This window comes from Dryobates pubescens, chromosome 5 (genome assembly GCF_014839835.1).
Source record: "Dryobates pubescens isolate bDryPub1 chromosome 5, bDryPub1.pri, whole genome shotgun sequence".
Taxonomy (NCBI): Eukaryota; Metazoa; Chordata; class Aves; order Piciformes; family Picidae; genus Dryobates; species Dryobates pubescens.
The window spans coordinates 44,203,058-44,230,732 of record NC_071616.1 but is presented as its reverse complement, the minus strand read 5'-3'; the positions used below and the strand labels follow the sequence as shown (position 1 = coordinate 44,230,732).

General features: G+C 42.5%; 1 protein-coding gene across 1 annotated transcript in view; it reads left to right on the top strand.

Moving 5' to 3' along the window:
* Positions 1 to 27,675, top strand: part of DPH6 (diphthamine biosynthesis 6) — a 213,956-nt gene that overhangs the window by 118,876 nt on the left and 67,405 nt on the right. The window lies entirely within an intron of this gene.

The window sequence follows — 27,675 nt, the reverse complement described above, 5'->3', positions numbered from 1 at the left end:
AGAACTGTTAAGGGTTGGAAGGGACCTCAGGGATCATCTAGTTCCAACCAAAATCTTGTAGGTGTGATGACGTAAACAGAGAAAGAATTCTAATAATGGATATAGAAGAGGTCAGACTCAAGGCTGTGCAGTCTGACTGACACTTGGGAGTAGCTTGCTGGTGAGCTCCAAGTGGTAAAATTAATATAGCATTTTAACTGAGATGTTTATAGTCTGATTCCTCTAAAGGGGTGATTCTGCTGCATGCATCTCCTGTAGGCAAAACTCAGTAGCTGTTTCTAGCACATTTCATCACAAATGGCTTTTCTACACTGCTCACGGAGGTCCTCCTGCTCTGCGTGTCAGCTCCCTGCCTGGGAGGAAAGGGGGGGATTCTGGAACTGACAATTGAACAAGAAGGGCTTCCTGTGGTGGCCAGGATGAGTGTAGTAAATAACATATTAGCACTAACTGCAACTGTATTATTGAGAAGGGTTTGATTTACTTTTTGTCAGGTTGGGGTCATGCAACTAATGTGGCTTACAAATTGTTCTGTGACAGACGCTCTCAGATCAGAGACACTTGATTTTATTCCCTGCTGGTTTTACTTAGCTATCATTTTCTTGCTAGATAAGTGATTTTGTTTTTTTGTCATGCTAAACTGGACTTTGACAAATGTTACCAACTGCATCTGATTCCTGGAGCTACTAGATGCATCTTTTATTCAGTATTCAGTATCACTAAGGTTGGACATCCTCAGCCCTTGGACAAAAAATGCATGAAGGTAAAAGGAGAGATTTATAATAAGATGTTTATTTGGGGCTGAGTTCTCCTGAGGCAGTAGCAGCAGTCCTCTTCTAGTGGGACAGACAGGCTTTGATTATTCCTTAGCTGGATGGCTTACTAAACATTTGCCAAAGCATCTTCTTTCTGGGCCTTTCCCTCACGTGAAGGAAGCTGTCAGATCTTATTCTGTGTTTGAAGAGATGCCTGAATGATCTCAGTCATGTCTGTCTGCAGCTCACATTGTGTCAAGTTCCAGCTTTCTTCTTTAGAACAGCAACAAATCTGCAAGGTTAGTTATTGCCTCAGTTCTGGAAATACAGCAAGAAATTGAATCCTGTAAAAGAAATGTGGACATTAGGTAAAGACTGGGTGATGGTGAGTTAACAAACAGCCATTGTGGTTAACATTCATTCTCTCAACTTCATTCTTCATTGCTGTCTACAACTCCCTGGAGGGAGGTTGTAGCCAGGTGGGGGTTGGTCTCTTCTCCCAGGCACCCAGCACCAGAACAAGAGGACACAGTCTCAAGCTGTGCCAGAGGAGGTTCAGGCTGGATGTTAGGAAGAAATGGGCCATTGGAATGTGCTGCCCAGGGAGGTGGTGGAGTCACCACCACTGGAAGTAGAGGGGGGAGAAGAACCTCCCTAGACCTGCTGGACACACTGCAATTCACAATGCATTCAGCAAAACCACTGGTTGCACATTTCTTTCACTCAGCCCCATCCAAAAGAAGTGTTTTATATATTTATATATATATATATATATGTGCAGCTCTGTACTGTGTGAAGGTGTTTGACTTAATCTTTTTTCTCTTGTCCAATGGCCATAATGTTTTGTGAGTTTTCTGAAGACAACAAAGTTTGAGAAACCTGTTCCCCAATCAACAGATAATGATCATGAAGGCTGAGAAGACTTAAGAAGGGATCTAATCAATTTCTATTAATATCTGAGGGCTGGAGGTCAGGAAGGAAGGGGCAGCCTCCGCTCACTTGTGCCCTGTGACAGGACAAGGGAGAATGGATGTAAACTATTGCACAGGAGATTCCACCTCAACATGAGGAGGAACTTCTTCACTGTGAGGGTCACAGAGCACTGGGACAGGCTGCCCAGGGAGGTTGTGGAGTCTCCTTCTCTGGAGACTTTCCAGCTCTGTCTGGATGTGTTCCTGTGTGACCTGTGCTGGATTCTATGGTCCTGCTCTGGCAGGGGGGTTGGCCTCGATGATCTCCAGAGGTCCCTAACATCCTGTGAGCTCGTGATCATGAGTACTATCACAATCAAGTTCTGCATCCATATTACTTCCCCAGTCTCATGCTGATCTCCATGAAAGCACTATTTCCCACACGGATTGGAGTTCATCTGCATGATAGGAAGTTGCATCCTCCTCAAAGACAGGAGTTTTTAATCCTCACCTACAAAAACTATGTTTTTGGCCACAGGCTATTGAGAGTCAGGAAAAATTCAGCTAAGTGGTGAAAATGTCATTAAAAAGATGTCTTTGAGTAAGTTAGAATGGGACTGTTTCAAATATACATTCTGAAGCAGTGCTGACAAACTGTAGCTTCTTAAAATAAATCAAGTGTCTTCTTACAACTTGAAGATACACCATAGAATCATAAAATCATAGAATGGGCTGGGCTGGAAGGGACCTCCAAAGGTCACCTACTCCAGTCCCCTCTGCAGTCAACAGGGACATCCTCAGCTAGATCAGCTTGCCCAGAGCCCCCTGTTGAGCCTCACTTTGAATATCTCTGGGGATGGGGCCCCAACCACCTCCTGTTCCAGTATTCTGCCCCCCTCATGGTAAAGAACCTGTTCCTAACAGCCAATCTAAATCTCCTCTTCTCTAGTTTGCAGTCATTGTCCATTGTCCTGTCACTCCAGGCCTTTGTAAATAGTCCCTCTGCAGCTGCCTTCTAGCCCCCTTCAGGCACTGGAAGACCACTATTAGGTCTCACCAGAGCCTTCTCTTCTCCAGGCTGAAAAACCCCAGCTCCCTCAGCCTGTCTTTGTAGCAGAGGTGCTTCAACCCCGCAATCATTTTGTGGCCCACTTCTGTATAGAATAGCATAGCATAGCATAGAATAGAATAGAACAGAATTAGCCAGGTTGGAAAAGACCTTTGAGATCATCAAGTCCAACCTCTCACCCAACACCGTCTAATCAGCTAAACCATGGCACCAAGTGCCTCGTCCAGTCTCCTCTTAAACACCTCCAGTGATGGTGATTCCACCACCTCCCTGGGCAGCACATTCCAATGGCCAATCTCTCTTGCTGGGAAGAATAGCTTCCTAACATCCAGCCTAAACCTCCCCTGGTGCTGCTTGAGACTGTGTCCTCTTATTCTGATGCTGGTTGCTTGGGAGAAGAGACCAACCCCCACCTGGCTACAACCTCCCTACAGGTAGCTGTAGAGAGCAAGAAGGTCTCCCCTGAGCCTCCTCTTCTCCAGGCTAAGCAACCCCAGCTCCCTCAGCCTCTCCTCATAGGACTTGTGTTCCAAACCCCTCACCAGCTGTGTTACAGCAGTGTGCATATCTGCATGGATTTCAGCTGCTGAAAGTTAATGAATCTTGGAGCCTGAATGACTGAATTCACTGTGGCTGTGTGGTGTTTCTTGTAGCACCAGAACTAACTGACCTGCTCCTTCTACAGTGCCTGGGTTTATAGATACTCTGTCCTTTGGGTAACGAGCTCCTATGCCTTGACACTTTTCATGTCTTAAATGCTTTTAATCACATGCTGCTTACATTACCTTGATTACCTGAAAGGATGGTGAAGCTTTACTGATCCCTGTTTTGTCGTGTAGGCACTCAGCAGTACCCATCAGGTGATGTTATTCAGTGTGACAGTTACTCAGCTTATACTTCAGGGAAGATATCAAAGCTACTATCTAGTCTGTAGTATAAGTAAGCTTTCATGATTACCAGTTAGAATGATTTGGAACTGCTCTCACCCCAGTGGCTCCACGACATTCAGCTTTTCAAAAGGTTTTGTATTTCCTTTTTTGGTGGTTTTTTAGTCTTTTCAAGTCTTCAATTGCTGTTGCTAGAACAATAAATGTGAATATTTTTTTGCCTCTCAGTCTTACATCTGTAGTACAAATAATGAAGTCTGAAATGCAGCAGCTCACATGCATAGCAGAGAAATTGTCCTCTGATAACTCTGGAAGGAAATGCAGGAGGAGATTGTCATGGCTGCAGATTTATTGGATGTTTATGTGAGGCCTGTATGGTTGTGCTGGTGTAGAGTGCTAGGCTCTTCTTGCAATAACTTTAAAGCCAGGGAAGTGACTGCTGGATTGACAGGATAGAAAGTAGAAGTAATAAAGGAGGGGAAAAGAAGACACCATGAATCTACAGTTGAGGTGTTTAAAACTTCCTTATACTTCCTCCAGGTCATACAAATATAGAGGGAGTGTGGCTGACCTGGCAACTCCAGGTTTTTTGATCAGCTGCTACTTAGCCTTCAGCAGAACACCTCCAGGCCCTCCTGACTTAATCCTCATTTGTGACATTTCTGTTTAGCTTCATCTCTCTGATTCTCAGGGAGAAGGAGATGTTTACTATTACAATATAAAAAGTTATAGATATGCCTATAGCACTTCATGAACAAATCCAAACAAATTTCTTCTTTCATGTCTGCCCTATATGGTGAGAGATACTTGTACACAAAGTCATCCGTGACGGTGTTTGGAGGGTTCTCTGTTGGCTTAGCTAGAACTGGATTTCGCAGTAAGCAGAAGCGCAAGGCAGCGTTGCAGGAGGAGATCCTAAGTGAGCAAAGTAAAGACTGCAGGCCTGTGTCTTTTGTTGGGGATTCTGTCTGTCATTTTCCTGCCCAACTCCACTGGATTGATGAATGTGTGCAGAAATACCGAAGAGCCACAGCCGCTTCTTTCCCTGTGGTTTGTGAGGATGTCTGCCTGACCGTTTGGCTGGAGTGGCAGCACCATCCCAGCCACTTCAGCTGCCATCCCTGTCAGCCCCAGTGAAACTGAATGGGAGCAGTTTTTTGAGGAGGCATGCTTCAGACTGACAGGACCTCTGAGGGCAATGAATTCTAGGACAGAGGGAAGAATGTGCAAGAACAATACTTTCCACTTTCAATTACACGTCTCAATGTCTAATTAGAAACTTGCAGTGATTTCGGTGCTGACATCTGCTTTGAGTCACAGCAGGGAAATAGTACAGATTTTCATTCACTTTGTGGTTTTTTTGCAGATTTCCCCTGTATTTTAGTGGTATTTACACTTTCCAGAACCAAAGCAAGAAAAAAATTGACATTACCTTGCCTGCCTCATCCATTGCAGACCAGTTACGCATCTAGAGTAGAGTTATAAACTATGGCTGCAAACTAGGTTGCAAACAAATTTTGCCTCAGGCATGAACCATAAATTAAAGTAATAATCATCCCTGCAAGAGACAACTTTTCCTCCTCAGCTCTTTGGAAATAAAAAGGAAAGTAGGTCAGAGAAATTTAGGATATTTTAGAGTACGTACAATATTGTATTGTTTGCCAGCACCTAATTTACAATTACAGAGCTGCATGAATATTGAAATGATTCAGCTTCCCATTATAAATGTATGTGGCAGTTTGGTTGTTGATCAGTTTATGAAGTTAATGCAAATGAAACTGTCTTCCTGTCAGCATTTGAAATCTATAATGCAGTCATGTTGTATATTCAGGGACAGGCCATTGACAGTCAATTAACAAGTTTGATTGGTATGTCAACTCATTCTTTTGAATTGTTAATAGTATGTTAATAGCATTCATTTCTTTGTGCAGTCCCATTTGCAGCTTCACAGTTACAGCTATTTTTTTTCATGATTCTGAGTAACCTAAAATAGTGCCTTAATAATAGATTATTAAACACCTGTCTGGTGTAGCTTAGGGAGGTTTTTCTAGACTGGGAGTTTGCAGTGGATCCCTTTGATATTCAAATCAACAAATGATAGCCTTTTTATTCAAAACGTAAGTTCTTTTGATGGTTAGCTTGTTAAGAAATACTCAGCTCCAGTCTGACCTGATCTGCTTTCCCATGGAAAAGATCTGATGCTGTTTGAAGGTTCATAAATGGAATGCCAATGACAATTTGTTGTTGACGTTTTGCTGCCTCAGCCTTCAGATGCTGCCGGTTGATGTGCCGCTTTAGCTTCGCCAAATAATGCTTGCAGGTAAATGATCCTCCTGATTGATCAGGCAGTTTCAAAGCAAAGAGCTCTCTTCTGTGGTCTGTAGCCCTGGTTTTTGAGGCTTGGAGGGGTACTTTAAAAGATGCATCAAAGTTGACAGATGAGTCTGGAGGCAAGGGATGATGGGAGACAGCAGGATTCTGGGAATATTTTTTAGAGAATAACATATTAGTGAGAGTTTTGAAGCCCTTCAAAGGTCTATCAAACCAGCTCCCTGTTGCAGAGTTATTCCTCCTTTACAAAGATAAAAAAAAATGTAAAAATTGAAATTGGAGACACTGCTCTTCTCTCCATTTCCTGTGTTGGGATGCTGTTGATCTGCTTTATTGTTCTGTGGTGGTGGTTTGAAGGCCTTAAGTAGCCTGAATTTCACCATTAGCTCTGCCTGCACTCAGTCCTGCAAAGTATAGTTTCTGCAGAATCAAAGGATTGTATCACTTGCAAAGTCACAGTGGGCAATGGGTAACATTCCTTTACATGAGCTGATCCAGGCCACCATGAGTTAGCTTTACAAACAAGAAATAGAAATATCACAAGGGCTGTTTCACAGAATCACAGAATCATTCAGGTTGGAAAAGACCCTCAGGATCACCAAGTCCTACCCAGAACCCTACTCTACAAGGGTCACCCCTAAACCATGTCCCTAAGCACCACATCCCCACCACCTTGAAACACATCCAGGCTTGGGGACTCCACCACCTCCCTGGGCAGCACATTCCAATCCCTGACCGCTCTTGCCATGAAAAATGTTTCCTGATGTCCAGTCTAAACCTTGGCCAGTTGTAGCTTGAGGCCATTCCCTCTTGTTCCGTCACTAATTACCTGGGAGAAGAGACCAGCAGCAGCCTCTCCACAATGTCCTTTCAGGTAGTTGTAGAGAGCAATGAGGTCTCCCCTCAGCCTACTCTTTTCCATCCTCAGCTTCTTCAGTCGTTCCTCATCAGATTTATTCTCCAGGCCCTTCCCAGCTCCCTTGCCCTCCTCTGTACTGGCTCCAGCACCTCCACATCTCTCTTGTCTTGAGGTGCCCAAAACTGAACACAATACTTGAGGTGTGGCCTCCCCAGAGCTGAGTGCAAGGGGACAATCCCCTCCCTGCTCCTGCTAGACACAGCATGTCTGATACAGGCCAGGATGCCTTTGGCTTTCTTGGCCACCTGGGCACAGTGCTGGCTCCTATTCAGTTGCTTGTTTCTCCACTTTTCTCCATATTACATGCATTACCCTTTCATACCTTTCTTCATTCCTTTCCTGATTCTAACATAAGTATTATTCTGAAGAATCAGGCTAGCATTTAGAAGTTCAAAACACACATCAGAGAAATAGTTCATTTCTCTTTGGTTTGAGCATTTAATTATTCACAATCAGCATGTGATATTTTTTTCCTGGGGAAAAAAACCAACAACATTAAACTCTAGGTTTATTTTGTTGAAGAGCTGTAAGATTTAACTCCTTCAGGCCTGAATGGCTGAAGCTGAGTGCTGTGAAGAGTTATGTTGCAAACACAAACCCTGGAGTCACACATTGAATTGATGTGTGTTAACTAGACTTCCTTGGACTCCACATGAAATAGCTTTCGCTGCTCGAGTTTGGGACAAACATTTATAGCACCAAAAATCTTCTCCCAAAACCCTTCAACCATTGCTTAAAGCCAGTAGATGAGCAGTCAAGTCCTGGAACTTCAATCTTGTATGCAAATAGAATGTAAAATTTTGATGAGACAGTTTCCATCCCTGGAAATTTTGGCTTTTGGGGATACTTTTCAAACACCCTGCGCTTCCTAGCTGATAACTGGAAGCTCTTTCTGTTGGGCTGATCAAACAAACTATCAGACATTCATATTGTCATACATAGTCATATTTGCAGTTGAAGAAGCTATCGTTTTCCTAGGCTCAAAAAAAACCCACCCAAACCAAAATTAGGCCTTTAAACTGTGCTCAGCATGATTTGTAGACTTTGGTAGAGCCTCTCTGTTTGAAGAGGTACTCTGTTATTTATGAAATTCAAGTACAAGGTTCAAACTTTTCCTGGTAGTCATGTCACTGGTATTAGTTCTAATCCTTTGTGGGCTCAGTTAGGTTTTAACCATTAAATAGCTGGGGAGGGACTTTTTAGGGTGTCAGGTAGTGATAGGACTAGGGGGAATGCAGCAAAAATAGAAGTAGGTAGATTCGTGGGTTAGTTGTTTGGGTGGTGTTTGATTGGTTGATGGGTTGGACGCGGTGATCTTGAAGGTCTCTTCCAACCTGGTTTATTCTGTGTATGTATTCTATGTATGTATTCAGATTGGATGTCAGGAAGGAGTTCTTCCCCATGAAGGTGGTGAGACAATGGAACAGGTTGCCCAGGGAGGTGGTGGAAGCCTCATCCCTGGAGGTTGGCTGGATGAGGCTTTGAGCAACCTGACATCGTGTGAGGTGTCCCTGCCCATGGTGAAACTGGATGATCCTTGAGGTCCCTTCTAACCCTGACAATTCTATGATTCAATATACTTCAAAGAGAACTTCTTGATGTGTGTTCACATGAGGCTTCCATGAGTAGTTTTATATTCAAAAATATGAATGAATCTACCTTCCCCACATGATCTCCATTTTATCATCTGACTTGTCTTTTAACTAGCCTAAAGAGTTCACAGAAATTGTGTTCCTGCATTGCTGTAGGTGTTCTGCAGTGTAAGTCTGTGTTTTCTTCTGTGTTAAATATCTTTCATACTGTTCAATGCTTAGCATTTTTAAAAAATCCAGAAGCTAACAATCAGAGAATCACAGAATCAATAAGGTTGGAAAACACCTCAGAGATTATCAAGTCCAGCCTGTCACCCAACACCTCGTGACAACTAAACCATGGCTTCAAGTGCCACGTCCAGTCCTTTCTTGAACACCTCAAGGGATGGTGACTCCACCACCTCCCTGGGCAGCACATTCCAGTTGCCAGTCTCTCTTTCTGGGGAGAACTTTCTCCTCACCTCCAGCCTAAACTTCCCTTGGTGCAGCTTGAGACTGTGTCCTCTTGTTCTGATGCTGGTTGCCTGGGAGAAGAGACCAACCCCCCAGCTGGGTCCAAACTCCCTTCCGGTAGTTGTGGACAGCAACAAGGTCTCCCCTGAGCCTCCTCTTCTCCAGGCTAAACAACCCCATCTCCCTCAGCCTCTCTTCACAGGGCTTGTGCAATGATCAGCTCATAACAGTTTGAAATGCTTGGAATGTCAGCAGGTAAAATTCATCATTGAGAATGTGTCAATTTTGATTTACCATTCATTGTAGAGCTTCTCCTGATTTTATTGTTTTTGTCAGGGAGGGGGCTCTTTCCATCCTGTACTGACTTCTAGCATACTGCTTAGAAGGATCAGCAGTGTCTTAATCCAAGTACCTGAGTACGTTTGAACAAATTAGAACAGTTCCAGAAGACAGCGAGAGATGTGTGGTGATAGGATGAGGGGCAATGGTTTAAAAGCAGAGGAGAGTAGATTTGGAATGGATGTTAGGAATAAGTTCTGCACCATGAGGGTGGTGGAACAATGGAACAGGTTTCCCAGGGAGGTAGTTGAGGATCCATCCCTGGAGATACTCAAGGTCAAGCTCAGCAAGGCTCTGGACAGCTTGATCTAGTGGAGGATGTCTCTGCCTACGCAGAGGGGTTGGACTAGATGACCTTTGGAGGTTCTTTCCAGCCCCAAACCATTCTATGATTCTATGATTCTGCTAATTCTATCTTAGTGCAACTAGACGTACCTGTACAGTTTAGTGCACCACCCTCATTTTGTAGAACATGTTTCTATCATCCAATCTACATCTGCTCACCCCTAATTCCAAACCATTGCTCCTTGTCTTATCACTCCAGGCCTTCGCAAACAGTCCCTCTGCAGCCTTCTGGTAGCCCCCTTCAGGTATTGGCAGGCTGCTATTAGGTCTCCCTGGAGCCTTCTCTTCTCCAGGCTGAACACCCCCAGCTCCCCAGCCCCTTGCTCATTTCCTCTGGGAAGTGGTGGCTATGTCTATTAAAAAACTGATTTCTGCACTAAACAATCTTTAATGTGCATGAAAGTTCTTTACTGTTGATTTCTATTTAGATAGTCACAGCTACTAGTAAAATCCATGTGAGAGTGGATATACAGAGAGGCTAAACAAAGTACAAAGCCACCCTATATGAGTAGACTGAGAGCTGTCACTTCTAACTGAGCAATGCTGTTATTACAGTTAACTATTTTCAGCTAAATTATTCTTAGTTTCATGGAACTGCAGCTTTCTGAGCTCCCAGTTATCACAACCTAGTATCTTAAAGTAGCCAGTGATATTCATGAAAAGCAAATGTGGAGGAAGCATATTAAGCCAAGTGGTGGCTGGGAGCTACATCTTTCCTGTAAGAATAGAATGTCACGGTGTGAATGTGTTTCATACACTGTGAATTACTGTTGTGTGATGAACAGCTTTCACCTTTCAATACTGAGTATTTTCTCTGCCTAGCTGTCCCTTTTCTGTTTACAGTCACACTAACCCCTTCGACAGCTGGCATGAGGAAGGATTGGAAAGACAGGTAGGAATGGGACAAAAATAAACAAGTCACTCTTCCTAGGCTTTTGTGACTGCAATCTTGAGGCTCTTTGGAGAATCACTGCTTTCCAGAACAGTATCCAGCCTTCAGCAGTAGCACTCGAGTTGTTCTTAGAAACTCCAACCTAGATATTTCTCCTGTACCTTCTTGGACTGCTTTATCACTTCAGTGACACTTTAATCGGTGATTTAATTTACTCTAAGTGGACATTCTCAGTAGAAACTTCAGCTCACATGGAAAGCATATTATGAGACACTGGGGACAGAGTGGCTGGAGAGGATGAAATGGACCTGGGGGTGCTGGTTGACAGCAGCTGAACATGAGCTAGCAGTGTGCCCAGGTGGCCAAGAAGGCCAATGGCATCCTGGCCTGCATCAGGAATAGTGTGGCCAGCAGGAGCAGGGAAGTCATTCTGCCCTGTACTCAGCACTGGTTAGGCCACATCTTGAGTACTGTGTCCAGTTCTGGGCTCCTCGATTCAAGAAAGATGTTGAGTTGCTGGAAGGTGTCCAGAGAAGGGCAACAGAGCTGGGGAGGGGTCTGGAGCACAGCCCTGTGAGGAGAGGCTGAGGGAGCTGGGGTTGCTTAGCCTGGAGAAGAGGAGGCTCAGGGGAGACCTTCTTGCTCTCTACAACTCCCTGAAGGGAGGTTGTAGCCAGGTGGGGGTTGGTCTCTTCTCCCAGGCAACCAGCACCAGAACAAGAGGACACAGTCTCAAGCTGTGCCAGGGGAGGTTTAGGCTGGATGTTAGGAAGAAATTCTTCCCAGCAAGAGAGATTGGCCATTGGAATGTGCTGCCCAGGGAGGTGGTGGAGTCACCATCCCTGGAGGTGTTTAAAAAGAGCCTGGATGAGGCACTTGGTGCCATGGTTTAGTTGATTAGATGGTGTTGGGTGATAGGTTGGACTTGATGCTCTCTGTGGTCTTTTCCAACCTGGTCATTTCTGTGGTTCTGTGAGATTACTCTCTTAGTGTATTTTATGCTTAGGTATAAAAGCAGAGCCTAAGTCTGTAATACAAACACATACAGGTTGTCACAGTCATGGATGACACAGCATCAAACAGTCACACAGGTATACAAAGTTATCACATTATCTTTTTCCTTCCCACAGACACTGGCTGTACACCATTACCTTACAGCCTCTCTCTCTCTTGTTACATGTGCTTTCCAGTCCCTTAAAACTGTAAGCCCAAATAGAGACAAATGGAGAAATGAAGGAGGGAGGAATGTCATGTGAACATGCAAGCTATATCTTCTTTTTCACTACTTAACTGGCAGAGAAAGCATGCTGTTATGTTATAAAGCATGCTGTTATGTTATAAAGCTATTCTCACCAGAACACATTTAATATAACAATCATAAATGAACTGTGGGGGAAACCCAAGTGAATATTTCTGTAACCTCAGGTAAGGTTAGGCATTTTTCATGGACATTTTTCATTTAACAGTGGGTGAAATAAAAGTATGGGGGGTTGAACTTTTATTTCTTTACCCTACCAGCTTAAAATGCTTTTCATGCCCTGAATGAAGCTTTACTAGCCTGGAAACTGAAAATCTGTGTTGGTGATGAAAAGGAAAACCTCCTGGCCCCCCAAAAAAGTACTTCATCCGCTCAGAATAATCATCTGAAACTTTGGTATCACCTGATCTTTTACAGCATTTCTTTTGGAGAATGGCAATCCTACCTTTCCCAAGGGTATGGAACCAGGCTGTGATGCTTTAGGAAATCACAGAACCACAGAAAACATCCGGGTGGAGGAGACCTCAGGGATCATGCAGTCCAACCTTTGACCCAGCACTGAAGGGTCAACACTAAACCATGGCCCTAAGCACCAGGTCTACAGGCTGCTTAAACACTTCCCAGGATGGTGACTGCACCACTGCCCTGGGCAGGTCATTCCAAGGTTTGAAAACCCTCTCTGTGAAGAAATATTTCCTAACATCCAGCCTGAACCTCCTTTGGCACAGCTTGAAACCATTTCCTCTGGTCCTGTCTCTTGATACCAACCAGGGAGAAGAGGCTGTCCCCTCCTCGCTCCAACCTCCCTTCAGGTAGTTGTAGAGAGCAATGAGGTCTCCCCTCAGCCCCTCTTTTCCAGACTGAACAGCCCCAGCTCCCTCAGAAGCTCCTCATCTGTTTCATTAGCCTAGGATAGGTGTTGCTTACCCTGGGACAGGTATTTGATAGAGCTGATGAATGAAACCTGTTACCTGAGAACACAGCCTGTCTTCTTTTCTCCTGCACTGAACTTGCTTCTAGTAAAGAGCAGTTGTGATTGAATCTAAACTGTTCAGCGCTTCTGCAGTCAAATTTTCTCCCTTGTTATGAATTTCTGTACTTCAAAATATTGTTGCCATATGTTCTGGCATGAGTTTTCATTTCTCCTAAGCAAAGTCTCTCTTTTTCTTTCTTCTTCTTTTTCTTTTTTTTCTTTTTTTCCTTTCATGCCTTTATTTCAACCCAATCTGTGTTCACTTTTATTATTTCTGCTGGTGAACATTCTCATTTAGTACCCTCTGTGGGTTTCATTACCATGCTGTTAATCCCTTCCTCCATTGACTTAATGAAGATGTTAAACAAAATCAGGCCTCATCCCAGTCCCAACGGCACCCCACTTCAGTGCCCTGGCATTTTCATTACTCTCTCCTCGCAGACTATCAGCTACTTAACAGCATTTATCATTATTAGGGTTCAAAATAATGCCCAAATAGCACTGTATCAGATGTTTTAGGAATGCAGATGAATTACAGCCGTTATCCTCCCTTATCTGGGCACATAGAATTCATTTCAAACCCCCAAGCAACTGTAGTGGACACAACATGCAGCATCCATTGCATGTGCAGTAATCAGTGCTCAGTAACCCAACTTCCTTTGCACTTTATACTTTGAGATATCCTTCTTTATACTTTGAGATATTCCTCTTTTCCACTTTCCTTTTCTGTTCCCTGCCTCTGCCTTTACTTTGTGGTAAACACTAGGACAAGGGGATTGGAAAAAAACTAGAAATGGGTAAATTCTGATTGGATGTCAGGAAGAAGTTGTTCCCCATGAGGGTGGTGAGAGACTGGAACAGGTTGCCCAGGGAGGTGGTGGAAGCCTCATGCCTGGAGGTTTTTAAGGCCAGGCTGGATGTGGCTCTGGGCAACCTGCTGTAGTGTGAGGTGTCCCTGCCCATGGCAGGGGGGTTGGAACTAAATAGAATAGAAATAGAAATAGAAATAGAAATAGAAATAGAAATAGAAATAGCAATAGCAATAGCAATAGCAATAGCAATAGCAATAGCAATAGCAATAGCAATAGAAATAGAATAGAAATAGAAATAGAAATAGAAATAGAAATAGAAATAGAATAGAATAGAATAGAATAGAATAGAATAGAATAGAATAGAATAGAATAGAATAGAATAGAATAGAATTAACCAGGTTGGAAAAGACCTTCAAGAGCATCAAGTCCAACCTATCACCCAACACCATATAATCAACTAAACCATGGCACCAAGTGCCTTAACCAAGCTCTTCTTAACCACCTCCAGTGATGGGGACTCCACCACCTCCCTGGACAGCACATTCCAATGGCCAATCTCTCTTTCTGGGAAGAATTTCTTCCTCACCTCCAGCCTAAACCTCCCCTGACACAGCTTGAGTCTGTGTCCTCTTGTTCTGGTGCTGGGTGCCTGGGAGAAGACACCAACCCCCACCTGGCTACAACCTCCCTTCAGGTAGTTGTAGAGAGCAATAAACTCTCCCCTGAGCCTCCTCTTCTCCAGGCTAAGCAACCCCAGCTCTCTCAGCCTCTCTTCACAGGGCTATGCTCCAGATCTCTCACCAGCTTTGTTGCCCTTTTCTGGACACATTCAAGTATCTCAGTGTCCTTCTTAAATTGAAGAGCCCAGAACCGGACACAGGACTCAAGCTGTGGCCTAACCAGTGCTGAGTACAGGGGCATAATGACTTCCCTGCTCCTGCTGGCCACACTATGATGCAGGCCAGGATGCCACTGGCCCTCTTGGTAAGCTGGGGTGGCCTGAGGTCCCTTCTAACCCTAACAATTCTATGATTCTATGATTAAGGCTTTCATTCCTCATCCCCACCCTAATTGTTTTAGAATAGGCCAATGTTAGTTCTTTTCTTTCATTAGTTTTGTTTGGCATCTTTATTCAGAGTGATATGAATAAGGAATGAGTAAATGATAATTAGTTGAGAGGTTTTACTCCAGCTTTTAGATAAGGTATGCTCAGAAAGCTGAGTGCTCAGCAGTTTTTCACAGTTGGCAGATTTTGCTAATGTGCTTGTGTGAGAACTTGTGATTTTTAGTTGTTTTTTTCCAAAAGCTTGAGAGGAAATAGAAGGCTCTACAAAAGGTGACAGATTCATAGTCTCAAAGACTAGAATTCCACTGTCCCAGGGAAGAAATGCATCAAGGATGGATGCTCTTGGTAGCTTGATCATTTTCAGGTAGGGAGGCTGTGCTTTTTCTCATGAGAAAAAAACATCTTTTAGGATGTGATGAGAGAGCTGCAGCCCATGGGTTATTGAGTTGTTGTTGGGACAGGGAGGGGCTGGAAGCACTGTGAAATGTGATTGATCAAGGCAAGAACAGGGTGCCCAGGAAGGTTGTGGATTCAGGCTGGAGAAGAGGAGGCTCCAAGGAGACCTTATTGTGGCCTTCTAGTGTCTGAAGGGGGACTACAAGAATGCTGGGGAGGGACTTTATAGGACTGGGGGGGAATGGAACAAAGCTAGAAATGGGGAGATTCAGACTGGATGTTACGAAGAAGTTCTTCCCCATGAGGGTGGTGAGAGCCTGGCACAGGTTGCCCAGGGAGGTGGTGGAAGCCTCATCCCTGGAGGTGTTTGCAGCCAGGTTGGATGTGGCTGTGAGCAACCTGCTGTAGTGTGAGGTGTCCCTGCCCATGGCAGGGGTTTGGAACTAGGTGATCCTTGAGGTCCCTTCCAACCCTAACAATTCTATGTTTCTATGATTCTATGCCGCTTCCTTGGGGGCATTCAGGGCCAGATTTGGTGGGGCCTTGAGCATCCTGGTCTAGTGGGATGTGTCTCTGCTCGTGGCAGGGGGTTTGGAGCTGTATGATCTTTAAGGTGCTTTCCAACCCAAACCATTCAGTGAATCTGTGAATGTTTATGGAGCGTTTATCCTTATCAGTGAAGTCTTTGAACTAGCTGCTGTGATGTTCTGTCAAGGAGCAGTCTGTATGTACCCTGTGTGCCAAATGTGCAAGTAAAGAATATTTTGCCTCCGTTTTCTTTCATTTCCACTCTGTGTATTAGAGATTCCAGGTGGAACAAAACAAGAGCCCTGTATAAGACCAGACAGGCTGTCATGCCCCACATGGATGTATTAGAGGGCAAACCTTTTTCATTCACCTTATTGGAACCTTTCCTAAATGTTTGTAATTACAGAGGCCAACTTTAAAAGCTGGCTTTGGGGTTTGTTTTTTTTTTTTGTTTGGGTCTCATATTCCCTTGGAATTTGAGCATCAACTTTTGTGGTGGTATTTGGTGGCCTTTTTTGGTGAAAATTTCTGTTTCTGAATCTTTGTTTTCTGTAAATCAAAATCATCCAATGGCTCAGGTTGGAAGGGACCTCAGGGGTCATCTGCTCCAACCTCCCCACCATGGGCAGGGACACCTCTCAACTAGACTCGACTGCTCAAGGCCATATCCAGCCTGGCCTTGAACACCCACAGGGAGGAGGCAGCCACAACCTCTCTGGGCAGCCTATTCCAGAGTCTCACCACCCTTGTACTGAAGAACTTCTTCCTAAGATCCCGTCTAACCCTGCTCTCCCTCAGCTTCAAACCATTCCCCTGTCTCCTATTGCTAGACACCCAGGAAAAGTCTCTTTCCAGCTTTCATATAGGTGATAGGGCAAGGGACAGTGGTTTGAAGCTGAAGGAGAATAAGGTTAGACTCTGGAACAATGGAGAAGGAGGAGTGGGTTTTAGTCTTGTATCTTGGGTGGCTAAATACATTTTGAAACATGAAGCTCCAGCCCAGCATACTCTGAGTCACAGCACTGCTGCACATTGTGGAAGTGTTGGAGCTATTTCATAAAATCATCGAATCACAGAACTGTCAGGGTGGGAAGGGACCTGATGGCTCAGCCAGTCCCAACCCCCCTGCCATGGGCAGGGACACCTCACACTACAGCAGGTTGCTCACAGCCACATCCAGCCTGGCTGCAAAAACCTTCAGGGATGAGGCTTCCACCACCTCCTTGGGCAACAGAACAATAATGTGATGGGGTTTAGTGATTCCTTTTTTGACCTAACTACCAAAAAAGGGAAATTCTGGAGTTGTGAGTATGATGTGCAGGCATTTTGTGAACTTATACATGGATTTTTAGAAGTGTAATTTATTGATTTAATCAAAATAGGAATAAAAATAAGAAAAAGAGTTATATTATTTGCTAAAAAAAAATAATTCAAATTAAAAATAAGCATTTTTAGTAAGTTTTCAGAATTCAAAAATAGTGTCATATTTTTATTCAAACATAATAGAAACTTTACAAAAGAAAGAATAAATATTTTAGTCATTTTTTAAACTAAAAAATAGTTAAGTGTCATCTTTTGAGAAAAAATACTAATTTTTAAACGAAAAAATTAAATTTTGGGGGTAAATTTTTTTATTCAAAAATAATAAGTGTCATCTTTTGAGAAAAAATAGTGTCATCTTTTGAGAAAAAAATACAAATTTTTAAACTAAAAATTAAATTTTTGGAGTAAATTTTTTTATTCAAAAATAATGTGTCATCTTCTGAGAAAAAAATATAAATTTTAAAACAAAAATAAATATTTGGAGCTAAATCTTTTTATTCAAAATAATAAGTGTCATCTTTTGAGAAAAAAATACTACTTTTTAAACTAAAAATTAAATATTTGGAGCTAAATTTTTTGATTAAAAAATAATAAGTGTCATCTTTTGAGAAAAAATACGAATTTTTAAACTAAAAATTAAATATTTTGAGCTAAATTTTTTTATTCAAAATAATAAGTGTCATCTTTTGAGAAAAAATACGAATTTTTAAACTAAAAATTAAATATTTTGAGCTAAATTTTTTTATTCAAAATAATAAGTGTCATCTTTTGAGAAAAAAATATGAATTTTTAAACTAAAAATTAAATATTTGGAGCTAAATTTTTTTATTCAAAATAATACGTGTCATCTTTTGAGAAAAAAATACTACTTTTTAAACTAAAAAATATTTGGAGCTAAATTTTTTGATTCAAAATAATGTGTCATCTTTTGAGAAAAAAAATACTACTTTTTAAACTAAAAATTAACTATTCATAGTAAATCTTTTGATTAAAAAATAATAAGTGTCATCTTTTGAGAAAAAATACGAATTTTTAAACTAAAAATTAAATATTTTGAGCTAAATTTTTTATTCAAAATAATAAGTGTCATCTTTTGAGAAAAAACTATGAATTTTTAAACTAAACATTAAATATTTGGAGCTAAATTTTTTTATTCAAAATAATACGTGTCATCTTTTGAGAAAAAAATACTACTTTTTAAACTAAAAATTAAATATTTGGGGTAAATGTTTTGATTCAAAAATAGTAAGTGTCATCTTTTGAGAAAAAATACTACTTTTTAAACTAAAAATTAAATATTTGGGGTAAATTTTTTGATTCAAAAATAATAAGTGTCATCTTTTGAGAAAAAAAAGCTAATTTTTAAACTAAAAAATTAAATATTTGGAGCTAAATTTTTTGATTCAAAAAAAATTAGTGCTGTCTTTTGAGAAACAAAATACTGATTTTTAAACTAAAAATTAAATATTTGGGGTAAATGTTTTGATTAAAAAATAATAAGTGTCATCTTTTGAGAAAAAAATATGAATTTTTAAACTAAAAATTAAATATTCAAAGTAAATTTTTTTATTAAAAAATAATAAGTGTCATCTTTTGAGAAAAAACTATGAATTTTTAAACTAAAAATTAGATATTTGGAGCTAAATTTTTTTATTCAAATAAATTAGTGTCATCTTTTGAGAAAAAATATGAATTTTTAAACTAAAAATTAAATAGTTGGAGTAAATTTTTTGATTCAAATATAATAAGTGTCATCCTTATCTCCAAAAAAGAGTAAATGCAAACATTTGCAATTCAAATATAAACATTTTTGGTCATATTGTCAGTTAAAAATGGTTCATTAAAAATTAAAAAATTTAAAAAACAAATATTTTTAGTAATTTTTTAAAATTCAAAACTAGTCCTTTTAGTCAAAAATAATAAATGAAAAATGAAAAAAAATGAATATTGTTTGTGTTTTTGAAGTTCAGAACTAGTGTTGTATTTTTAGTCAAAATGAAGGTCATTCTGCCCCTGTACACTGCACTGGTTAGGCCACACCTCGAGTCCTGTGTCCAGTTCTGGGCACCTCAGTTTAGGAAGGAGGTTGACTTGCTGGAACGAGTCCAGAGAAGGGCAACAAAGTTGGTGAGGGGTTTGGAACACAAGCCCTACGAGGAGAGGCTGAGGGAGCTGGGGTTGCTTAGCCTGGAGAGGAGGAGACTCAGGGGTGACCTTATTGCTCTCTACAACTACCTGAAGGGAGGCTGTAGACAGACAGATGTTGGTCTCTTCTCCCAGGCAAACAGCACCAGAACAAGAGGACACAGTCTCAGGCTGTGCCACGGGAGGTTTAGGCTGGATGTTAGGAAGGAGTTCTATACAGAGAGAGTGATTGCCCATTGGAATGGGCTGCCTGGGGAGGTGGTGGCGTCACCATCACTGGAGGTGTTCAGGAGAAGACTTGATGGGGTGCTTGGTGCCATGGGTTAGTTGTTTGGGTGGTGTTGGATTGGTTGGTGGGTTTGACGCAATGATCTTGAAGGTCTCTTCTAGCCTGGTATATTCTCCTCTCCTCTCCCTCTCCCTCTCCCTCTCCCTCTCCCTCTCCCTCTCCCTCTCCCTCTCCCTCTCCCTCTCCCTCTCCCTCTCCCTCTCCCTCTCCCTCTCCCTCTCCCTCTCCCTCTCCCTCTCCCTCTCCCTCTCCCTCTCCCTCTCCCTCTCCCTCTCCTCTCCTCGAGTCTCCTCCTCTCCCTAGTGTTGTATTTTTAGTCAAAATGAATACCTTTTAAAAATTAAAAAAATTAAGACAAATTTGGGGGGGGTTAATTCAAAACTAATAAGTGTCAGATTTTTAGTCAACAATGATACATTAAAAATGAAAACCATTCTTTATATATATATATATTTTATTTTTTTTTTAAATTCAAAAGTGGTGTCACATTTTCCATCCAAAATAATAAGCAAGAAAATTTGGAAATAAAAAATTTTAGTGATTTTTTTTTTTTTTTGGTCCAAAAATAATGTGTCATTTTTTGGTCAAAAATAATGCAAAGGAAAGTTTAAAGCCATAAATATTTTAGTCAAGGGTGATGTTTTTTGGTCAGACAGGGGAAGTGTCACATTTGTAGTCAAAAATAATAATTGAAAGGATTAAAATGTTTCAAAATGTAAGTGTTTTAGTCAAAAGTGCCAATTTTTTTTTAGTTGAAAATAGCAACTGTCATATTTTTAGTCAAAAATGGTCAGTGAAAAGGGATACAATTAAGGGATACAATTTAGTCCAAAGCACTGCTTTTTTAGTTGAAAATGCTAAGTTGTAGTCAAAAGTAACAAATTAAAGGAATAAAATGGAGAAAAAGGAATATTTGAGTCAAAAGCAATGGTTTGGTAGTTGAAAATAGTTAAGTGTCACATTTTCAGTCAAAACTGATAAAGAAAAGGCCTAAAATTTCAGCAAGGAAATGTTTTAGTCAAAAAGCCATGTTTTTCAGTCACAACTAATAAGCGTCCTATTTTGAGGCAAAAATAAGCATTTAAAGGGTTAAAGTTTTAGAAAAAGAAATAGTTTGGTCAAAAGCACTCTTTTTAGTCAAAAATGTCGTCACATTTTTAGTCAAAACTGATAAATAAGAGGAATGCAATTTTGAGACAGAAATATTTTAGTCCAAAGCAGTATTTTGTAGTCGAAAAGAAAGTCATATTTTCAGTCCCCAAAAAAATCAATATAAAATTGAAACATTTTAAGAAATAAATGTTTTTGGGCAAATAATGTATTTTTTTGGTTATTATATAGGTATGTATCCTTCATTTTTAGCTACACATTTCCTCAGAAGCAAGCCTGCCTCAAACTAAACTGGGTCCGGCTCCTGGATGGAGGGAATTTTCTTAGAGCAGAGATTTGCAGCGGTCCAAGGGAAAGACGTGGCGGAAATGGAAGGCTGTGGCGTGTTAGAACCACTTCAGTCAGACCCAGTTTGTGTTCATAGTGCGACCTCCAAGCTTTTCAATTACTGTTGTCTAAACAGCACCTTCAGAACTTTGCTCACCCTGGGCAGCCGCATCAAAGATTGCGCCTTGCAGAAAGCAATTTTGCCGTCATTAGCTAAAATAAGAGGGGGGCCCTCAGAAGAAAGGATTATCATGTATTAAATAAAGAGTTCACCACCTTACAGCTTTAATCCCGTTAGGAAAGATGATTTCCATCTAACTTAATCAGCCAGAGGTCTTTATTGCCTGGAGTATTAATTGATTTAGGTCTTCATTAAGGTCAGAGGTACACACGGGTGACCAGAGGCAGCCTATTAGCGGGTTGTCAGTTATGCTTATTCACATCGACTGGGTATAATGGTGGCTTATTTCCCTCCTAGGTCAGGAGGGTCACCGAATCTTTTGTGCACCCTGACCTGTTAAAGGGCAGCAGTCACTCAGACACCAAACTGCCTTGGTAACAAAGCTTTGGCTGATTGCCTATTGACTCCATCCTTGCCAAGAGTCAGGCCTTTGTTCATAGGCTGCAACCATTAATACCTGTGGGGGAATGGTGGAAAATTCCCTGCAAAATTTTCCTGTGTAGGTGATCCTCCTCTGGCAGGGGGGGCTGCACTGGATGATCTTCCAAGGTCCCTTCCAGCCCCTGAAGTTCTGTGATTCTGTGATTCATCTCTAGCTAAAGTTTTCATAATGCCAGCAGGAAAGGTTTCATGAAGTTTCCAAACGCTTCAGTGCATATCTATAGGTATCCTTGCTTCTGTTTCTTTCCAAGTAGCTATAATTACAGAATTTTCTTACTAAGTATCAGCTGCAGTTAGTCCTTATGTCCAACTAAGTCTAGTTTTCTCATCATTTCTTTTCCTGCATTATGTTTTGTGGGGGGTATGTTGTGTCCTTTTGGTAACTCAGAGTACTGTTAAATTGTCTTTTTCATGGGTTGCAAAAGTTCACCGTGGCACTAAGGGTTGCTCTCAGCTTCCCTTTCCATAGTGCTGTTGATGCTTTCACAGAATCACAGACTGTTGGGGGTTGGACAGGACCTTGAAAGATCATCCAATCTAACCCCTCTGCCACAGCAGGATCACCTAGAGTAGGTCACACAGGAACACATCCAGGCAGGTCTTGAATATCTCCTGAGAAGGAGACTCCACAGCCCCCCTGGGCAGCCTGTTCCAGGGCTCTGGCACCCTCACAGTGACAAATTTTTTCCTATGCCTCAACTTCCACCATTGCCCCTTGTGCTGTCACTGGGCATCACCCAGCAGAGCCTGGCTCCAGCCTCTTGGCACTCACCCTGCACATCTTTATAAATATAAATGAGGTCACCCCTTAGTCTCCTCTTCTCCAAGCTCAAGAGCCCTCAGCTCCCTCAGGCTCCCCTAGTAAGGAAAATGTTCCACTCCATCATTTTTATAGCTCTGTGCTGGACTCTTCCAAGCTGTTCCCTGAGGTCCTCCTTGAACTGAGGGGCCCAGAACTGGACACAATATTCCAGATGCAGCCTCACCAGGGCAGAGTGGAGGCAGAGGAGAACTTTCCTCCTGCTTTCCTGTAAAGTAAATGCATGTTAAAAAATAAAAGTGCAATAACCCAAGAATTTGCTACTATCCTATCCTCCTTCTGTGTTAACTGTGGTAGAGAATACAGAATTAACCAGGTTGGAAAAGACCTTAAGAGATCATCAAATCCAACCTATCACCCAACACCATCTAATCAACTCAACCATGGCACCAAGTGCCTCATCCAGGCTCTCCTTAAACACCTCCAGTGATGGTGACTCCACCACCTCCCTGGGCAGCACATTCCAATGGCCAATCTCTCTTTCTGGGAAGAATTTCTTCCTAACATCCAGCCTAAACCTCCCCTGGTGCAGCTTGAGACTGTGTCCTCTTGTTCTTCAAGATTATCAAGTCCAGCTCTATATTATAACTAATTCCTGCAGGAAAAGTAATAAATCTCAGATCCCAGCATTCCTATCTCTTGGAGCTTGGATGGCATGCTCTGGGGATTCTGATTGTCCACTGCATTCCCTTGCTTATTTACTGTTGTGCTAACTGAGCAAAACAGCTGCTCAAGTCTTAAATGAGCTTATTAAGGCTCACTGTTCATTTAACCTGAAAATCAAAAGGGAAGAAATGTGGAATTGCTTGGGACCTCCCCATCTAGAAACTCCTTACTGCTAAGGAGCTGTGTTTGAGGTAGATTGGGTCAAGTCAACATCTCAGCAGCACAAGCTCTCTGGTTTGGGTTTGTCAAATCTTTGGAATTTTAGCACTGGAAAGATGTGGCTGGGCTGCAAGTGAAAATGAAATCATCACTGGGAGCTCAGACAGCTAGCATATAAATACACACCCTGTAAGTCATGGGGTTGTTTCTGGGCTGAGCTTACTGGCTGTGTGAATCCTCTAGACTTGATATACTGTGAACCTATAGTTTGAAAGATCTTCTGTTATCCTCCTAGATGCTCAAAAAAAAGAGAAGATAAACTGTTGTGAGGTTCTAGCAGGGTTTTGCAGAGCACTGTCACAGCACAGGGACTGACACCCATGCACTGTGGTGGCATCCCTTGTTGTAAGCCTTCGGTGCTGTGAACAGGATGTTGTGATGCCAGGCTGGATGTGGCTCTGAGCAACCTGCTCTAGTGTGAGGTGTCCCTGCCTGTGGCAGGGGGCTTGGAACTGGATGATCCTTGAGGTCCCTTCCAACCCTAACAATTCTATGATTCTATGTCTTCCCTGTCTCAAATGCCTTCTATTCTGCTAACAAGTTGCTGTATAATACTTAGGCAACCTCTTGAAATCTGCTGTAACAGTGTTTGTCCTGGTTTGCTGCTTTGTCCCTGCTGATTGTTTGTTTATGTTTGCTTTCCATGACCCAGTCAGTGGGACAGAGAAGGGGAACATCCCCCCCCCCTCCCCTTATCCTAAATGATGTCTTCTTGAAACACTCACTGCAAACCCATGGCCATATTTTGACCTTTATTTCCCCCTCTTTCTCCCTTGCATCCACCCTTCCACAACATGGTGACATGCTAGGAATGCTGTTTTTCTATTAGTTCCATCAAGACATAAACAAGTGTGTTAGGAACAGAGGGGGGGTTTAAACTGGGGGGTTTTAAGAGAACTCTGCAAAATTCCCACTGAATCTGAGCCAAAATCGGTGCCAGTTTTGCTCAAACCCTTCAGATCTTTTTGTTGTTTGGTTTGGTTTGACCTTGCTTATGACCACTGGAGCTTAATTGTATCAGAACTACCCCAGGATACTTGAAGAAAGTGCTATCTTGGTCCTTCTTTCAAAACACTGACAGATATTTTATTGTTAATTAGTATTCATATTATGTCTCAAACAATCTGTTCAAGAATAGGGGAAGTGAACTGGTTGAACAGCTCTTCTGTCTACCTAATAATTAATATGGGTGATGCATGGAAAAACCAGCAGCCCAACAGGGGGGAAAGGGAAAAAACAAAAGAGGAAGAAATATTGCCAGTGTGATTTCTTTCCTTCCCCCCCCCCCCTCTGCCTGCAGAAGTCTAAGCTACCTGTGCTGGAGTTTTTGCCTGATGCGTGGGTTGAACTTTGCAGAGGTGAAAATGAGTGGCTTGCTTTAACAAAACAAACCTGTGCCCCTCTGAATCATATCTTCTTGAGTTTGTTTCTCATCTTGTCAGTATGCCACTTGGTAGCTGGCTGGACTCCCTTCTTCAATGGCACAGATTTAAAATAGCACAGTTAAAAAAAAAAAAACACCAACACCCAAAACCAACCCAAAAACCAATCAAAAAATACACCAACAAAACCCAAACCATTTGTTCCTATCAACCAAAATATGCTTGCATATATAGATAGATATATATATATGTTGTTCCCAAATTCAGCCTTATGTATAGCATTATCCAAGCAATATTTCAGATATTTTAAACCATTCCAATGGTTGATGGGTGTCAGTTGCTATGTTTCCTCTCTGCCTCCTCCCCCTCTTCAGCTGCTAATCATAGAACTTGTATGCCAAATTGTGTAAGATACTCTTCCAATAGTTGCATGTGTGAGTCTTTTGTGAGACACAGACAGTTATGAGGACAGATTTGGAGTTGCATATGGGTCTGTCACATGGTTTGATTGCCATGTCTTCTAGGACACAGATTTCTTTCTTCCTTTTTTTGTTTTTTTTTTTTAATGATTCTTAATTCTGAAGAATTTATTATTTTTTTTTACAGTTCACACAGTAAGTTCTGCACAACTGTCCTGGTTTGAGGCCAGGCAGATCCCCTCTTGCCCCTGAAAGGGGCAAAAGAATGACACTCGCACAAATGGATTGCAAAAGTGGTGGAAAGCTTAAGTGGAAAAGCAGCAAGTGTTTAACAGAAGCTACAAAGCATAGTGACAAAAGAATCCCCTATACAGAGTCCCCTATGGCACATCCCAAATCCCCTACACAGAGTCCCCTATAGCACACCCCAAATCCCCTACACAGAGTCCCCTATAGCACACCCCAAATCCCCTACACAGAGTCCCCTATAGCACACCCCAAATCCCCTACACAGAGTCCCCTATGGCACACCCAAAATCCCCTACACAGAGTCCTCTATAGCACATCCCAAATCCCCTACACAGAGTCCCCTATAGCACACCCCAAATCCCCTACACAGAGTCCCCTATGGCACACCCAAAATCCCCTACACAGAGTCCTCTATAGCACACCCCAAATCCCCTACACAGAGTCCCCTATAGCACACCCCAAATCCCCTACACAGAGTCCCCTATGGCACACCCAAAATCCCCTATACAGAGTCCTCTATAGCACATCCCAAATCCCCTACACAGAGTCCCCTATAGCACACCCCAAATCCCCTATACAGAGTCCTCTATAGCACACCCCAAATCCCCTACACAGAGTCCCCTATAGCACACCCAAAATCCCCTATACAGAGTCCTCTATAGCACACCCCAATTCCCCTACACAGAGTCCCCTATAGCACACCCCAAATCCCCTACACAGAGTCCCCTATAGCACACCCAAAATCCCCTACACAGAGTCTCCTATAGCACACCCAAAATCCCCTACACAGAGTCCCCTATGGCACACCCCAAATCCCCTACACAGAGTCCCCTATGGCACACCCCAAATCCCCTATACAGAGTCCTCTATAGCACACCCCAAATCCCCTACACAGAGTCCCCTATAGCACACCCAAAATCCCCTACACAGTCTCCTATAGCACACCCAAAATCCCCTACACAGAGTCCCCTATGGCACACCCCAAATCCCCTATACAGAGTCCCCTATGGCACACCCCAAATCCCCTATACAGAGTCCCCTATAGCACACCCAAAATCCCCTACACAGAGTCCCCTTTAGGACACCCAAAATCCCCTACACAGAGTCCCCTATAGCACACCCCAAATCCCCTACACAGAGTCCCCTATAGCACACCCCAAATCCCCTATACAGAGTCCCCTTTAGGACACCCAAAGGCCTCCCAACATTTCCTTCTCCCCACATGAGGGTGTATGCCAAACCCCCAGGGCTCTTTCTTCCCCTGCCCCCCTCGCCACTGCTAGGCTAGTCTCAGGCTGGCATTAGACCTAGCCAGGCCTAAGAGGCCATGGAAATAGTCCCCCAGCGTTACCTGGTAGGGAGCATCCCCCATGGGAGCAGAGAGGGAAGAAAGAGGAAGAGAGTGACTCTGCAGATGGAGTTATAGGGGGCAGGATATTATGGGTATGAACTATGCAGCTTCCTGTGTCCACCCACTGGGTTGGACCCTCTGGAGACCGGAGGTGTCACTTCTGTGGCAGGAACAGGAGGCAGCCAGCCTGAAGTGCCACAGCAGTTCTGCCTGAAGATACCCTGCACAGTCCATTTTCCCTCTTTACTCTGAGCAAAGTGCTTCCTGCGCTGGCTTCAAAGCCGCTTACGCCCACCTGGCTCCCCGCTTCTGCACTTACTGTTCTTTTGATACTGCATAAAATGTAGTGGTTCAGTGCTGAGGAGATGTGCAGCCTTTCTGAAGAGGTGCAGCATAAGAGGATGAAAAGTTTTGATATTTACATTAAGATTTTATAATAGATCTTTGAGATGTCTGACTGGTAAGAATAAATGTTTCCTTTGCTGGCTGCTGTTATAAAAAGTAGGTCTTCAGAGTGTTGCTGGGAAGACTTTGAACGTGAGCCCAAAGGAGCTGCATTGCAGCTCCACTCTGAAACTGTGTAGGTGGTGTGCAGCTGGCCACTCATTTAGCTCCGTTCTCTTTGGTCAAGTAGCTCTACTCTGCATTTAATTGCCAGTCTGCAAGTTCCTTTTGTGTTCTGGTAGGTTCTCATTACTCTAGTCATGCACAGTCTGGAGGTATTCTGCAAGCATTACTTGTATAGTGCCTTTACATTTGCTTACCTCCCAGATGTAAACTTCACAGAATCACAGAATCACCAAGGTTGGAAGAGACCTCAAAGATCATCAAGTCCAACCTGTCACCACAGACCTCATGACTACTAAACCATGGCACCCAAGTGCCACGTCCAATCCCCTCTTGAACACCTCCACCACCCCCCTGGGCAGCCCATTCCAATGGCTAACAACTCTCTCAGTGAACATATATTTATCTAGCACAGAATCATACACTTGTTAGGGTTGGAAGGGACCTGAAGGATCATCCAGTTCCAACCCCCCTGCTATGGGCAGGAGCCCCTCACACTAGATCAGGTTGCTCAGAGCCACATGTATCTAGATATCTATATATCTGGGTATATTCTTACATTAAATCTGTTCTGGTGTAGGTGATCCTGCTCTGGCAGGAGGGTTGGACTAGATGATGTTTTGAGGTCCCTTCCAGCTCACCTGAAGACTTAAAAACCAA